Raw genomic sequence first — 16,028 nt, 5'->3', positions numbered from 1 at the left:
TTCAATGAGTAAATACCTGCTGATATATCCATTATTTAAATGTTAAAAATACAGGTTTATTTATCAACAACAAAACTGCCTGTATAAACTGCTGGATATAGTAAACTGCTGTTTACTGATATAGTAAACTGCTTGATTTCTTGCACCAGATTGGAAAACAACTTGGAAATACTGATTATCCTAGAGCTACCTTTTTTGACACCTTGAAAGCTCTCATTTCATTTTCACCACCTGCCATTGCTTTATAGATTTGTAGGTGAAGATAAAAACTGTAACGAGTGAATCTTCCCATATTCTAATGACAAATAACTGTCAAAATTATGCACTACCAAAGGGGAAAAAATCAATCAGGGTCTCTTTCTGGCCTGCCCAGGTTCCACTGACTACAAAAAAAAGCAGTATCCATTCAGGAACATGTTCAATCTTGCTGGTATTTTGCCTGAAACAACATGAAAGAAATAGAATGGATGAGAGAAACTGGTACAAAAAGCAGCACAAACCCCTTTGACTGCTCTGGATGAGACTGTATTGAACCCAAAGCTGTGGGTAGAGTTCAGGCTTTTGAACCAAAAATATTTCAGGCTAAACTTTCCAGAAGTATCGATTACCAAAGAGTTACATTTTTCTATGCTTGTACTTGGAGTTTGTAGTTTGTTATGTATTGATGTCATCAATACAGATACTGCATTAAAACATTATATATATAAAATACTGACATTTAAAACTGTCATAAAACAGGTGAATCAAGCTAAGTCACACAGCCAGTTAAAGTCTGATACTTTATCAACTGGCAGAATTTTGATAACAAAAATCTAAAATGGCCTGGTTGGGCTGCCTTGCTTATGTCTTCCTTGAGGCAGTCAATTGAATTTTCTAAACAGTCCACCCTCCACTATACCCATTTGCTCTATCACAAATGAATGGATATAGAGTTATGACACATCTTCATTTACTGGCAGACTTTTGTCATTGAGACCCTTTCTACTTTCCTACTGATGTATGTACCATGCATACATACAGTGTAATGCTGGGAAAATATGCATAAAAGCTATCACATACAGCTTAATTAAAAACTAATTAACAGCCCTTCTGGCCTTTGCAGAACACCATGCTAAATTCAAGAAATAATTTGAATAGGTAATTATGAATGCTATTTTAAAATAATGAGTTGAAACATCTACAAGATTTTACCTTGACAAAAATGTGATTGCTAAAATTGCCACTGACTAATACATAGTTGGGAGAAACAAACTTTTTCTTTTAGAAAGGAAAAAGTGTAGTCCCATTGTCCACAAAAGCTCATTAGAAATTAGAAAGAAATTTGGAGGATCTCCAAATGCAGGATTATGAAATGGAAGAGAGAAAAAAGTAATTTCTTGGAAATATTTTTTAATGGATGAAAATATGCAACATCCAATGTCATTTGTGAGGCACTGGACTTTGCACCATGTTAGCAGTGATTGTCTCCCCATAATGCAAATTATTACACTGGGGAGCAAGTAGTCACTGTCATGCACAATTCTGTGTTATAACACTTTAGATTTGATTTCGACAGCAGCCTTGAAAATGTTGCTACTGACAAAACAAAATGTCTTCTTTCATAGTCTGGCTTTTCAGTCTGCTTTTTATTCACTCATGCCCATAAATCACCACTTTCTGTTTATATTATAAGGTTGCACCAAGATCCTTAATCTAACAGTATTTCAACCAAACCATTTATGAAAATTAATGGTTTTCATACATTGTATGAAGATGTCTGAATTACCCAGAGGGTGGTTAAAATACAGTGTTATTATATAAAGTACAAACGTATTCATCAGTTTCATGTTTTTGTTGCCTTTTACAAAAGCTAGAGGCGATTGCAGCTGCAGAGTTGCTCAGTCTTGGATGACCTCTAGGGGTCACCTGATACTTTCTCTTACAAAGCGCAGAGTTTATTTAATTATTTCTAAACAACCCCAAAGAAAATAAGACTTCTTGAACAGTTTTTAAGCTAGTGTTGGCACACTCTGGTTTGCACATGAACTCTTATTTGTTCAAATCTTATACAGTCTTTCCTAACGCATAACCTAAATTTTCCCCTCTGCATGTTAAATGAGTTCCTCAGTCTTCTTTGATTAATCAAAAAATATGGCCTACTTTATGACATGCCTTTAATTATTCGCAGACAGTTCTTGTTATGTCATTTTCCTCCGGATGGAAATTGCTTAGCTGCATAATTCCACATAGATCTTGTTTTCCAAACACCTCTGTTCAGCTCCAGTCTAATCAGCTCGCTTGGCCAGAGCACATCCTTTTAAATACTGTGTCCCTGGACAGTTCTCTGGTCTTTAATCACTGTCGAGACTGCATTGCCACCTTGCTCAGTGTTTGCGTTGTGCTTTTCCAGGGTGAATGAAAAATAACCTCTGACCCTAAAGGGAACCCTGCAAACAAGGAGGAGGAAGAGGCCGATTTGGGGGGAAAATTAAGAGTGATGTCAAGAGGGGCAGCAGCCATGAGAATCCTGAAATTCCCTCCCGGGTCAGTCAGGTGTGACCACAGAACAGCAGGAGCTGATGTTGTTGTGCTGAGCCCAGGAGGAGTGTGTGTTATTGCCCTATCTGCGTACAGGTGTTCCTGGGATGGGAGACAGCTTCCTTAGATCCTGCCCCTGGCCATAAATTGTCTTACAGTCTGACATTCCACTACCTTCATACAGAAAAAGAACACATTTCTCTATTTTGTAGCCATGTGAAATATTAATATAGGATAAATTTATATTTGATCCTGGGGAGAGAACTAAAGGTCACTGTACCTTTGCTTTGCATTTTTTATGTAGCAATACCTTCTGGCCATAAAATATAGGAATTTTCTGAATCATTAATGTGGATTGGTCTTTGATTAATGCCTAAAATGTTAAATTTTTTCCTTAAAATAATAAATATTAAGATTATCAATTTCATTCAGTGAATATTCTATAATTTTGAAATGTCTTCTAATTGATTCATGACAGGAAACTGAAATCTGAAAATATTTAATGGAGAAAGTATTCTGAAAATATTTTCACAACACAGTCTGCATGTATAATAATATGTCCATATTTATGGTCATAGACAGACATTTGTTTTGAATTCTCAGGCAAAAAACAAAATAGTAGCATTGTAGTTTAAACTATTCCATTCATTTTCATGTGGGATCAGTATTCATAGGCACATTTTTTAATAGTTTGTAGTCTACTGATTCCTCTGATTCACCATGCTATTTGTTCAGAAGGAATCTTGTACTGTGGTAAAAGACTTTAAGGGATTCTTTTTCTTCTTCTTCTGGGAAAACACAGAAATCATACTTATAGATCCTGTGAGAAAGTAATTGATTTGGAAAGATAGTCAAGTTTTGTGGTTTTGGGGTTTTTTTGAAAGAAGTTATTAAAATGGAATATTTAATTTTGTTTTACTTATTCAAAACACAAGATTCATAAACCACCTAGTAAAGATACCGTATATCTTTTGATTCTCTTCCAAATTTCTTTTGATAACGCTGCTTTATAATCCATCTCTCAATCTGCTTGTAATACCTTGAGAAATTTTATGCTGAATAGTCTTAGAAATAAACTGTTTGTGTCTAATATTTGAATAGTTCAAATATAATTATGACCACCATTACAACATAGTAATTATTTGCTGCATGGCCTTTGACACCAACAGCAATATTCAATATTTAGATTTTTTTAAAACATCTATATGCATCTTACAGTGACATTAAATATATATTGAAGCCATATATTTAGTGTTGGTATACAATCTGCATGCATATGCCTAAGTTTCTGAAGTCAGGTTTTCTTTCTGTTAGAAGCTGATCACCTCATGGTATTTTTGGACTAACTATACCATCCAGCTCAAAATTAATTTCCTCAAGTAGCCTTCTCTTTCTTCCTCTCTGACTTTGAAGCTTTAAAAATTGTACATTTTCAGGAAAAATAAGAGAACTATGCTAATTCTATGATTTTATGCTTTCCTTTTTCTACATAAAAACCACCAAATGGCTGAGCCGGGTGTCTCCCTACTTCACTTCAATATCCCATTATTGTTTCCCTTCTCCCAGTAAATACATGCACATTAACATTCACATACATCCGCTCCATGGGTCCCTGGTTAATTATCTCCTTACTAGGAAACAAATATTCTGTCCTATAATTCTGAGGTATTATTCCACTTTATACATTTCTTAATCAAGATTAAGAGCAGATTTTCACTATTTTTCATTACTTTGCTTTCTGATCACACATTCGATCATATCTTCATTCAACTATTTATTTTCTTTTCTAATTAGTCAAAGGTAGAATAACCATTGTGGTCACAAGAATAAAATGAATCCATGTACTTTTTTTAGATTTCTTTGTTTCTTTCCACTAACCTACTTGAAACCAGATTATACTTTATATTCATATCAATATTCCACATAGAAAATTAAAGACATTTCAAACTAGATTCTACAGTTTTCTAGAAATTATTTTAATATTTTTTTTTTCCTTCAATTCAGGTTGCAATGTGATTCTTTTAGGGAAATTTTGCTCTCAGAGAAACTGACTTTACAAATATTCCATGTTTGTAAGCACCACCAGCATCTGTAATTGACCAGATCAGTTCTTGAGACTTCATTCAAAGGCAGGTTAAGGGGATTGTAGTTACTCCATGCCTTTGGCACCCAGATATTTGTTAGTTCTCAGCAAGCAAGAACCAGATGTTGTTGGAGTCTGTATGGACAAGACCTCTGTGTACATTCAATTGGTCTTCAGATATTAAATTTATTTGATTAACACTTTATTTCTTTGGAGACCTAACAGATAGTCTGGGGGAGAAGGCATTTATGCTTGCCAGTGAGAATTTCTCCTCAAACCCCAGCACACCATAGGACCAGCTCCTGCAGATACTCCAGTGGTTCCAGAAGATACCTGCAGTTATCTCTTTAGTTCCTGCAATAACTGCATGCCCACACAACTTTATTTGGAACTTGCTCTTTCCAAAGGGACTGTATAGTTCAAATTCATCAGCTTCTTTGAAATTCTCTCCAACACTGGACAATTTTTAAGAATAAAAGTCAAAATAAATTATGGAACATTTTGAAACATTTCAGTTTCTTATTCTGAGATTGGAATTAAAAGAAATGTATAACTACAACTCTGGTTGTAGTATGACAGCTAAATTTCTTTCTAATCCTTATTTTTTTTTCTGGAATATTTAACCTTTCAGAAGTGCTTGTCCTATACAGCAAGATCCCAACATCTGAGTGCTGACCTAGAGCTGAAAATAAAGCCAGCTTGCAGGACTGGCTTAAATTCCCCATAAGATTTCCCTTCTTAAAACATCATTCTGTTACCTTTCTGTGTTCAAAAAAATGACAACTTCCTTTTCCTTCATTACTTTGAACTGAAGTCCCTGCTCCTTACCCGAGCCAACACAGCTGTTCCATCTATCTTCAGTTATTGTATTCCCTCTGTCCTGATTTGCTGCAGCCCTGGTGCAAGTGTTACAGTCTCTGTGGAGTTACACAGCATGGGCATTACCTAAGCAGATTTTACCAAGTGCAGAGAATTTCTGTGATTCTTGTTTGCAGCTCTCCCTCTCCACATGTCCCTTCTCACCTGTGTACTCCCAGCTACAGGGACCTATATACACCAGCTAGAGGGGTGTTTTGGCAAGTATAATTTACTGGTAAAATTTTCAAAAATGCTTTTTGTTTATCTCTTAGATTCATTATGATTATTCTTTCTCAGTAAACGTATGTAAATAATTACTTTATTCAATATCTGAATATTACTATGTTTATGTGTACTTCTACTAACCTATGGTATAAAGTCGATCTGCTCAGTCCTTATTCAGGAAATTCAAAATCAACATGGCTCTGAAAGAAGATTGTAAAAGCAGTCCAGTTAAATATTTTCAATAATTTTGTCTTGCTTTTTACTGAAGATCACTTCTCTAAAAACTTGAAAACATGATTTAATTTTATCTTGCTTTAACTCTCTAACCCCCTTGATAGACTATAAACTAGTCAGAGTATGGATATCAGCAAAGCAGTTTCAATTAGCAAATACTTATCTCTAAGAAAAAAGAATTTAGTTATTATAACACAGACTTTTGCAGCATTGGTGAAAGAAAAAAATGAGCACAAACCTTAGGAGAAGTTATTTGAAGAATCAGGATATAGTACTTTTACGTTTTACTAAGAAGCTGTTTCAACTTATTTTCAGAAATAAATTTCATTGCTAAAAGACATAAATTTTTATGACTAAAACTTCCAGTATGAAGCTAATCAAGTGTTTATTAACAATGAATTTTAAGCAGAAAACAGATTTCCTCCCTGTGTTTCAACAGATCTCACTTTCTGTGAAAATACATGTAGCATTGTTTGTCAGTAGAAAAAATAACTTCTAGGGGACATTTTGTTAAAAATCTAGGTCTGTTTTGACTTATTCATGAATGTGCAGTGTGGTGATAAGCCTGGGAAATCTTGCATGTAACTGTATGTATGTGGTAACTGGTTTCTTTATTTAAAACTGTCTTTTATGCTATAGGTTAGGGTGATCCTTTTCCAGAAATAATCCAAACCTCCCATTTCTGCAATCTCATTTGTAGAAGAAATTTCTGCTACTTTCACATGGAGGTGACTCATGTCTAGAATCTGTGGAATGTTGCTGCCCACAGGTGGTTTCCACAAAGAGGAATTCCCCAGTGTGCCTGATTTTAAGGCATATCTGGATACCAGCTGAGTACAAGAAAGCAGATCCTGTTCTAGCCATTCTCTGGGAATGGAAACTTCCTCATCATCATGCCCTATGGGTCAGATAAGTTTCATTCAAAGACAGTAATGGTAGCCTTTTGCCATGAAGCTGGTCAGCAAGTCACACTCCTCATGTGGCATTGCTGAAGGCACCTGAGTAGAACCACTGCTGCTCAGCCTGAGCTACTTCCAGGGCAGGAGAATCACATGTTGTGATACTGTTCTCCAGCTTTTAACACCTAAGAGTCTGCCTCTAGCATCATCTCAGCTAAGAGAACCAGGACCACAAATCAGCCACAATGATGAAGTTTGCAGGAATGTGTAATGGCACCCAAAAATATCATGAAGCCATTCACGAAACCAAACAATTGGACAGGATTGTCCCATTGCTGTAAAGGAGAAAGCAAATTGCCTAATTCTTTTCAAGAAGCATCGTGGCCACCTAGCAGCTCCTCATAGTGGTCCACAGATCTACAGATAAAGGAAGTGTTGGGCCAGGCTCTGATCACTGTGATCAGCACATCAGCATACTTTGCTGATCAGTTCAAGGAAAATCACAGGGAGCTTCTAAGAAAAGAAAATTGTATTTGTGATCAGATCCACTCATACAATCACTGACAAAATCTGGCCTCTACATACACATCTAAGATTTTGAAGCTTAAAAAACTATTTCCTAAAACTCATTAAATGGATGCCTCTCTCTTCTACCTAGATCCCCATTACTAAAATAAATTCCTACTCTGCCTTCAGTAAAAGACAGTGATCACACTTGTTGAAACACAGAATGGCTCACATGGCCCTCAAGCCAGGACTGCAGTCTGTGCAGAGTCTCTGGTCTCACACCCCATCTCAGTCCAGCCTGTAACACCCACAAGAACACTAACTGAAGAAATGGCCTGTTCCTGCCTATGAGAGAGGCAATTTTTTTCTCTCTTTATAGTAACAGATCTTCAGACAGACTGAGATATCCCAAAGTACGTTCCTGCTATGACACAGGTCCCTCACCTCATTGATTTTTATCTTCACTTATCTGGCCCTGTCAGGATGCTGAGTGGCCAGCATTCTCTTCAGATCCATCACAGGAGCAGGGTGAGCACCAGGTACAACTGGCAGGGTGCAGGTGAGACGTGGCTCACTCACCACTGACACAGCCATGGCACCTGCTCATCTCTAGGTGATCAGGCCTGAGAGAAAGTGCTGGAAAGGAAGCCAGGCAAAAAGGTCATGAGTGGCTGAATGGGAGATGTACCTAGTGATGAAATCATTCAGATCTTTCCTGCCAAAACATTCCAAAATCCAGGTTCATGTTCGCCTCTTCACTAAGCTTCTAAATGTCTAAAAATGTCCTTTCTTTCACCATCTTGCTAGAAACCTTCATCCTTTCCTAGGACTTGCTGTGTGTTACGCACTTTTCTCCTTCATGAAGAGCTGCTCTAGGCTGGAATATGTTACAATCAATAGAAGTAATGAAGTTTATGGCAGGTATAGAAACCGGCTGGCACATCCACTATGCTCTGCCATCATCAGATTGGCCTCATGCTGACAGCCTTAACTGGTTCCTCCTCTGGCTTAGCAATTCCTTGTAATTATTGCTCCTAACTCAGACAGTTGTTAATGGATCACATCCCACCTATTCTAAAGATCTGATTTCAATTTAAAAATGCAGATCACAAAATCCAGGACAAAGCAAGTTCAGACTGTGCTAGAAGTCTTGGTAGTTGCAGGAATAGAGATGTGGAGACCCAAGGTATTGGAAAAGTAAAGACAAATCCATAAACATCATTCAACATTTTAAGGAAATGCTGCCAAAGCATCTGCTTTGAAAAGATCTGTTTATGTCAGAACAAAAGTGACACTGACAATCTAGATGTTAAAATTTAAACTGCATTGACATGTTTTGAAAAGATGAAAAAGAAATGTTTTGAAATGGACATTTGCATATTTCCAGACTCAGTTTTTGGAATTCTGTTCAGGATATGTTGCAAAATGTTTATGTTTTCTTCTGATTCAGGATGAAACTAAACTTTTGTATTCTGTTCAGTCCTTCTCCAGATGGGCTACATCAAATCTGTATAAACACCAGACTGTGTCTATAAGATTTTATTGAAACAATGGAGCTCTGCAAAGAAGCAGAGAGTACTCAGTTAAAATCAAAATAATTTTCCAAATCTCATTCTAAAATGTGCTTTAGCGCTAATGTTTAGAGTTCCCCAACATTATTTTGGCAGGAGTAATTAGATTAAATCAGTTATGATATAGAAAACTGTATCTCTAGGAGTTTTCATTACTTCTTTAAGCATTCCTTTCAACTCTTAAATAATCAGCAGTTAATCTTCGTGATTCATAGGCTAACACTGCTGCCTTTACTCACACATGTACCAGTGCATTCAAAGTCAGCACTATCTTGTGGCTGAGTCAGTCCAGCCAACCCTGCATGTCGCTGAGGCTATGTGCATGTTATCAGCACTCTTCGTAACCAGGAGAACCATTTGTGAATATGATAATTTACTCCTTGAAAGACTTGCTTTGGAAAAAATGCAGCTTAGCATTAGTTTGAGACCTAATTAATGCTCTGAGGGACATACACTCAGAGCCTCAAGTATGATTTATTTTGGTGCTCAAAGCCATCTACACTTGAAGTTCTATCTAAGCGCATGCAGTTGAACATGTCAGGCGAAAGGGCTGGTGAATTAGGTTTCTACATTTAATCAGTGTGAGGTCTCTGAGAAGTCTGACTATGAACTTGTACACCTGGAAAGTTTGTCTTGCTGGTGTGCTGGATCTGCACCTACTGCATCATCCATCCCTGCTCTTCCTCTTGCAGAGGCTGAAAATGATACTGAATTTCAGCACTGTGACTTGTGTGTGTAAAGCTGTGCTGCCCAGAGAGAAACATTTAGTTTTTCTTCCAGTTGTTTATTAAGGATTTTATTTCATGGAAGACAGAAAGCCTCCAAAGGTAGGATTGGGGCCTGAGGCACCTGCCTGGCTGATATCTTGGATAGATCTGCTAGGAGTGGGCTGGAGAAATGCAGCAGGCGTTACTAACCACATCCTCCCCATCAATTCACCTGCTGCAACTGAGTAAAATTTTTTGACCTGGTAAAATGTTTCTTCCAGTCTCCACCGGCTGAGCTTGTCAGATAATGTGCTCAGCCATCAAGTGTGTAACTTCCTCAGGGAAGCAGAGTAAGAGATAAGAGCCGCCATGGGGGACTGAAAGTGCAACTCTGTCTTCTGACATTTTGTAAAGTTAAATTATAGGGGCACTATCTTTTGTATTTTATTTCATTTATTAGGCAGCGCGGGTGCTGCTTAATGGGATGCAGTCACTGAAGTAAATAATCCCGTGGGATGCTTATTTGTTCGTATTAACGCAGGAATTCGAGCTCGGATGTGATTTATGTAGACACTCCTGTTAAAAAAAAAAAAAAAAAGAAAAAAAGAAAAAAGGTGGTTCTGCCAAGGGAACGAGGCAAAGCGTTCGCCAGTCGGCGGCGGGGACGGAGTTTCGCCGGCGGCTCCCCCGGTCCCCGCGCCGCCGGGGCTCAGCTCGGCGGCCCCCGCCAGGCCCGGGGCAGCGGCAGCGGCGCCGCGCGGGAGCGCCCCGCCCGCGCGGTGTGCGCGGGGGCGCGCAGGCCGATATCCATAGTAACGGCGGGGGCCGGGGGAGGCGCCGCGCGCGGCAGCTCCCGCCCGCCCGCCCGCCGCAGCCGGGACCGCACCGAGCCGCGGTGAGCGCGCGCGCGCGCCCGGCCCGCTCCGCCCCACCCCCCCCGCGCGCGCGCGGCCCCGGGGAAAGCGGGAGGGGGCTCGGGGGGCGCGCGCGCGGCGGCGGCGGCCGGACGGGGAGGGCGGCGGGGGCTCCGGTGTGCGCGGCTCCGCGGCGCTCTCCCTGCCTGACTCACCGCGGGGCGCGGGGAAGATGCTCAGCGCGGAGGGGTAGCGGCTGCGGAGCAGACGTCGGGGCCCCCCTCTCTCCCCTCCCTCCCCGCCCCCGCCGGGCTCGGCAGCTGAGCCCGCCGCCGCCGCCGCTCCTAGGTGAGACCGGGGGCCAGGGGAGGTGCTGGGCGAGCACGGGGGGCCGGGCACGGGGCCACCGGGCACCGCCCCCGCCCCGCCGCGCAGCCCGGAGCGGGTGTCGTTCCCCCCCGGCCCCGGGCGCACGGAAGCGCCGGGAGCGGACCCCGGGGGACGGGCGGGCGGGAGCCGGCGGCGCCTGCGGTTGCTGCGTTCGCAGGATTATGTCAAGGCTCGCCTCGCCGGAGCCGCTGGGGCGAGCGGCGGCGGCAGCTCCCGCCCGGCGGCGCTGCGGGGCGCCGCGCTCCGGGGCGGGCGGGGGTCGGCGGGGAGGCGGCCGCGGGGCAGCGGTGGGCGGCGGGGTGGACGGAGTTTGAGGCGCCTGACGGAGCCGGTGCTCGCGGCTGGTGAGTTCTCACCGGGCCGGCGTGGCCGCGGGAGCAGGGCGTCCCGGGCAGCATCGCCCGCCCCGGTGCGCTCCTTCCGAGCCGTCCGGAGCGGTGATTAATCCCGGGGGAGGCGGCAGGTGGGCAGCCACCTCTCGTGCCGCACGGGAGAGCGGCAGCGCGGCGCGCAGAGTCCGCAGCAGCGGCTGTCGGGGGGGCCGTGTCCGTGTGCGCGCTGCAAAGCTCCGTTTGCTTGGGTCTGGCAACTTGGCCGTGGTGTGCCCTGGTCCGAAACTTGCTACGCCAGGTCTCGCCTTCGCGGCACCGCTGGTTGTCCGCTCGGTATTTCAGGAACGCTAGTTGGGCGAAATGTTACGGTTGTGAGGAAAAAAAAAAAAAAAAAAAAGGAAAAACAAAAGGGATGAAAAGCAGAAGTGTGTAAAGATCATGTTTGAAAAATACACAGTACCGAACAGGTATTGTACCGTACGGCGAGAATGCAGTATTGGTATTGGGAGACAAACGGTACCTGAGAATTTCATTTGGAATTTAGTTTGCTGCACACGTGCCGTAACAGTTTTCCTGAGCATTTTTAGCATGTGGAGTGATGCATGTTGCCATGTGCATTGCAAAATTCCTTTAGCTGTGCGAGCAGTGGTGATGTGTGCCAACATGCACAGAATCCAGGTGTACTCCATACCGTTAAGAGCAGCGGTGCTAATGAGGAGGGCTACAGTGTCCATCTATGACAGGATTACTGATAGAATGTATCTTAAAGAACGTTTTAACTTGTTCTTTTAACGAGGCACAAAATACTGTTAGACCTTGGCATGATGGATAGTAAGTTGCCATTTGAATGCACTTTAAGGAGCAATTTGTGTCCTCTTCTGTATGTGCCAAAATATAATTTATAGTCTGCTGCTAGGAAAAAAACCTCAGTGGAAGGTTGTTCGTATGATTATTTTTCCTGTATAAATGTGATCACAAATTGTGAGCACTCATGTGAAGTTGATACTTGTTTGCTCAGTACAAAGCCTTGATCCTATGGTGTGTAATTAGGATAACGAATTAAAGCTTCATTCCGATAGCATTCTAAAAATTTCAGTGGTGCTCTGAAAAAAATGAAGAGTAAGTGATTTTTGCAGAAAATTTTGGTCTGTTGGCAGATCTCGCTAAGAGATCTGTTCTTTTTGATACATGAGTACAATGCATACAAGCTGCTGTTGTGCTGTCGCTCACACACCCTCTTAACTTTACACACCTGAGAAGTTCCATTTCAAGAATTTCTGCAAATGGTTGACAGATGAGAACTGGAAGAGCTCACTGATGTATTCGAAGTAAGCTCTGCTTTCTGTACTATTGATGAGCTCCTTTATAATTTTTTTTCCTAAAGAAAGGAGATGTGATAGTCAGGAAGAGATGAATTTATCCAGTAGGAAGGCAAATTAAAATGTACTATACATATTTGTTCTACCTAGGAGGCATTGAAATGCAGTACCCCAAAATTAATTCAGAAAGCTGAGGGTCTGCTGCTTTTCCTCTTAGCATTTTCCTTGGGTAGGGGGGGAGGGAAGAATGCACCTCTAACTGGAAGTGGGCACATGGAGTTAAAAAGGAAGGTAGAGGATGTGAAAATTGGAAGCAGAACCGGCAATGAAGCTGCCATCAAAGGTGGCTGCACTGAAGTAAGAACCTAAAGCAAACTGGCTCTGGGTAAAAGTTTTGCTGCTGAGGAACTTAAGAAGGAGCTATGACCTGGGTCAGTCATGATTTCCTTTACAGTCCATAAAAAAAGACACATTAATGTCAAAGGAATCAGAATTCCATGTCGGAAATGTTAATTTTAATGTTTCCATCACTCAAGAGGATGGAGGTTTTGCTTTATTTTAACATTGAACAATAGGCATTTTGGTAAGGATCTTTGTATTTATTTGTTACATGTTAGTGATAGGCATAGTGAATAATATTCTTCACAAATAGTAAATGCCCACCTTGCTTTGGGCAGACTGAGAAACTGTCAAGCCTTGGACTTAAGCTCTTTTGGCTCTTGGTCCTGAGACCTGCTCTGCATGCAGACTGAAGTTAAAGCAAAGATGAGAGTGAATGACACCATTCTGGGTCCAAGCTTATTCATTTGCCAAATACCAATCATGAATAGATTTTTTTTTCTGATGATCCTATTATCATAATGCTTTGTTTATTAAATGTTGAAATGTTATATTAATCTTCCAAATCAACACTCGTTGTGATGAACTGGCCAGCTTTTACTCTGAGATATGTGATTTTTTGTGTTTGTACATTAGGGAACATATTGGCTTATACTAGTTCACATTTTCAATGTTGTCTTCACAGTTCCACGAGCTGCAAGCTTATTTTTAAGAAATCATAGTCAAATTCTGGAGAATAACACCTTCAGAAAATTGTACCATACTGGCACTCTTTACAATCCAATGCAATTTTTCCCTTTGTGTAGGCAATAACAGAGGGCTGCTTGTACTTGGTCTTTTAGTCCATGTGCCAACTATGCCAGCTTGTCTACAAGACAGTAGCCATGGTTCCAAGTTTCAAGGGGTTATGCTTCAGATAAAGATGGCTTTGACAAGGTAATTAAGCAAGGAAAGTTGTTTCATTGTCTTAGTTTGCTTGCTGTCTCTATCCATAGACTTTCTGTATTTTTTTGCCTATTAGGAGAAAAGATTCTAAAGGTGGTAAGTTCATTAGAGTGTTTCAGCATGTAATGCTGAGTATTTTGGGCACTGCAGTTCAAAGATGTAGGTCTTCACATACCTTATACTTAGCTCTATAATAGAGTATCAGTCTGCACTTGGAATTGCTCTTAGAGATTGTCCTGTTTTACGGATTACATGTAAACACAGTGGGGCATTCTTGGGTCAGTTTCAGTAGTCATATTGCTTTTGATATGAACTTATATATTTCCAGGTGTTCTGGGAGACGAGGAGATACATGGTGTTCAGTTGGGGTTGTTTTCCTTCTTTTCTATTTATGTGCTCTGGAGCACTAAAATTTTTCTAAAAGTCCTTCAGTCAGGTAGAAACATTTTTTCCTCTCTCCAAAGATTCTTCATTTAAAAAAACCCTCAAATTTGGCCTGAATTCACTCTGACAACTTAAGCATAGTGTTAAAGGATCTTTTTGACATTGTTATTCTGCAATTAATTTCTGTGAAGTATCTTGCAACATTTCAGATGGCTTCAGGTTGGTTGCAGATAGCAATTGTTATGTCTGCCTAAGGAAGTGATGATACTAGTGTTGAACAAACCTTAACCAAAGGAATATCACCAGGCAGATAGTCTCTCTTTCTTGATAAAGGAATGGTGATTCTTGATTGAGAAGTGCTGGTACATCTCCTGGAGATTGTCCTCTGATCACAGAGTCAAAGAGGTTCTTATTGCCATGAAAATGCCCAAGTACATAGAAAATCCAGGACCATATCTGTTCTTCCTCCATTCCTTCCTTATTGCCTTCAGCCTCTTGCTGGTGGGTTATGTCTAACTCTGTTGACTGAGAAACATCGTAGAGAGTTTTGTGATGTCTTTTTTAAAGGCAAATGATATTTAGTCCCTGCTTGACCCATCCTTTGGGGTTGGATGGTATCTCAAGAGGAATAACAAGAACACAGAGGCTTCAGCGTTATCAGTGTTAACAATACCCAGCTTTGGTCTCTTTTTTCATTCGGACTCAAATCCCAGAATATCTGTGCCCTTAGAACTGAGTTTGGGTTCAAGTCAAATGCCTGAAACACAGTTTGATCAAGAGAAGAGGTAATGAACAGTGACAGTGTATCTGAGGACCTTCTAGAATCTCTGGCTGTGCTATCACTTGAGGGCACTTGCTCAATGTTAGAAAGCAGTCTTCAGCCCTGGAATATACTCACTCTGTGGATGGTTAAGATAGCACTTTTTTTCCCTTGTGGATATTCATATCTTGGCTTGTTTCCAGGGCTTGCATGATCCCTTGCTAAAAGAAGAGTACCTTTCCTTTGGGAAAACCAACTGGAATTTCCAGCTGGTCCAGAACTGAGTAATTGTAACCATCCTGTTTTTTCTAAATGTACTACACGTACTGTAGGCTTACCAGCAGTGCCTGAAATAAGTGTCTGCTGGGGTCTTGGGAAGCTTGAGATGAAAATTCTTTCTCCCAGGCCTTTGTCTTTGGAGTTTGCTCTTTCTAGAAACACGAAACTGGGAGATGTTAAGGAAAAACATGTCTTTTTTTCTTACTTTATCCAGCTTTTTGATGCCGGAAATCCAACGTGATTTATACTACGTTTGTTACATGTAATTGGTTTTTTCTTCATTCTGTTCTTGTTTCCTGCAGTCATCAAACACTGAAAGAGTTTTTTCTATTGTTTAGAATGTTTTAAGTTCTGAGGCTGTAAAAAGGCTAAATTTAATAAAAGCTGCAATAATAGCAGATGAAGTCAGCAGGCAGTTTTGCCTCTTTGACAGAAGATTTTAGACCATTGTTTAAATTTTGAGGTTCTTTTTTTCCAGAAAGTGCTTCTCTACAGCGAAGAATAAGCATTTAGTTTTGCAGTACATTTAAATGTCATGAAACATGAAGGTGATAAACACTTGTTTTGCTTGTCCAATGTAGATGATTTTCTAAACTCTTCAGTTAGTTGACTGGTCCTCCTGGTGCAGATTGGGCAGACCTTCAGTGCTTCTGGGTATTTGCATGTATGCTGCCTCAGTTGGTTCTGTGTACTTTGAAGTAAAGATTTTGCAGTGATATCAGTGGGAATATACATCTCTTTTACCATGGGTATACTGAAGATAATTTCTTTCTTCTTCATGTATCTCTTCAGTGAAGAACACTATTACACACAATATCTTTTAAG

At 41.0% G+C, this 16,028-nt stretch overlaps 1 protein-coding gene across 14 annotated transcripts in view; it reads left to right on the top strand.

Moving 5' to 3' along the window:
* The window catches only part of ANKS1B (ankyrin repeat and sterile alpha motif domain containing 1B), a 407,204-nt gene that overhangs the window by 309,260 nt on the left and 81,916 nt on the right, over positions 1-16,028 (top strand). The window contains exon 1 of one of the 14 annotated variants that reach the window (XM_064419823.1): positions 10,476-10,496. The exons of 11 other annotated variants lie outside the window; for them this stretch is intronic. The gene's annotated coding sequence lies outside the window, so the exon portion shown is untranslated. Of the gene's footprint in view, positions 1-10,475; positions 10,497-10,575; positions 10,804-11,142; positions 11,190-16,028 lie in introns of those variants that run through there. 2 more of the 14 variants (XM_064419821.1, XM_064419822.1) reach the window with 2 other exon arrangements.

This window comes from Passer domesticus, chromosome 5 (genome assembly GCF_036417665.1).
Source record: "Passer domesticus isolate bPasDom1 chromosome 5, bPasDom1.hap1, whole genome shotgun sequence".
NCBI classification, from domain to species: Eukaryota; Metazoa; Chordata; class Aves; order Passeriformes; family Passeridae; genus Passer; species Passer domesticus.
This window is presented reverse-complemented; position numbering and strand designations above follow the sequence as displayed.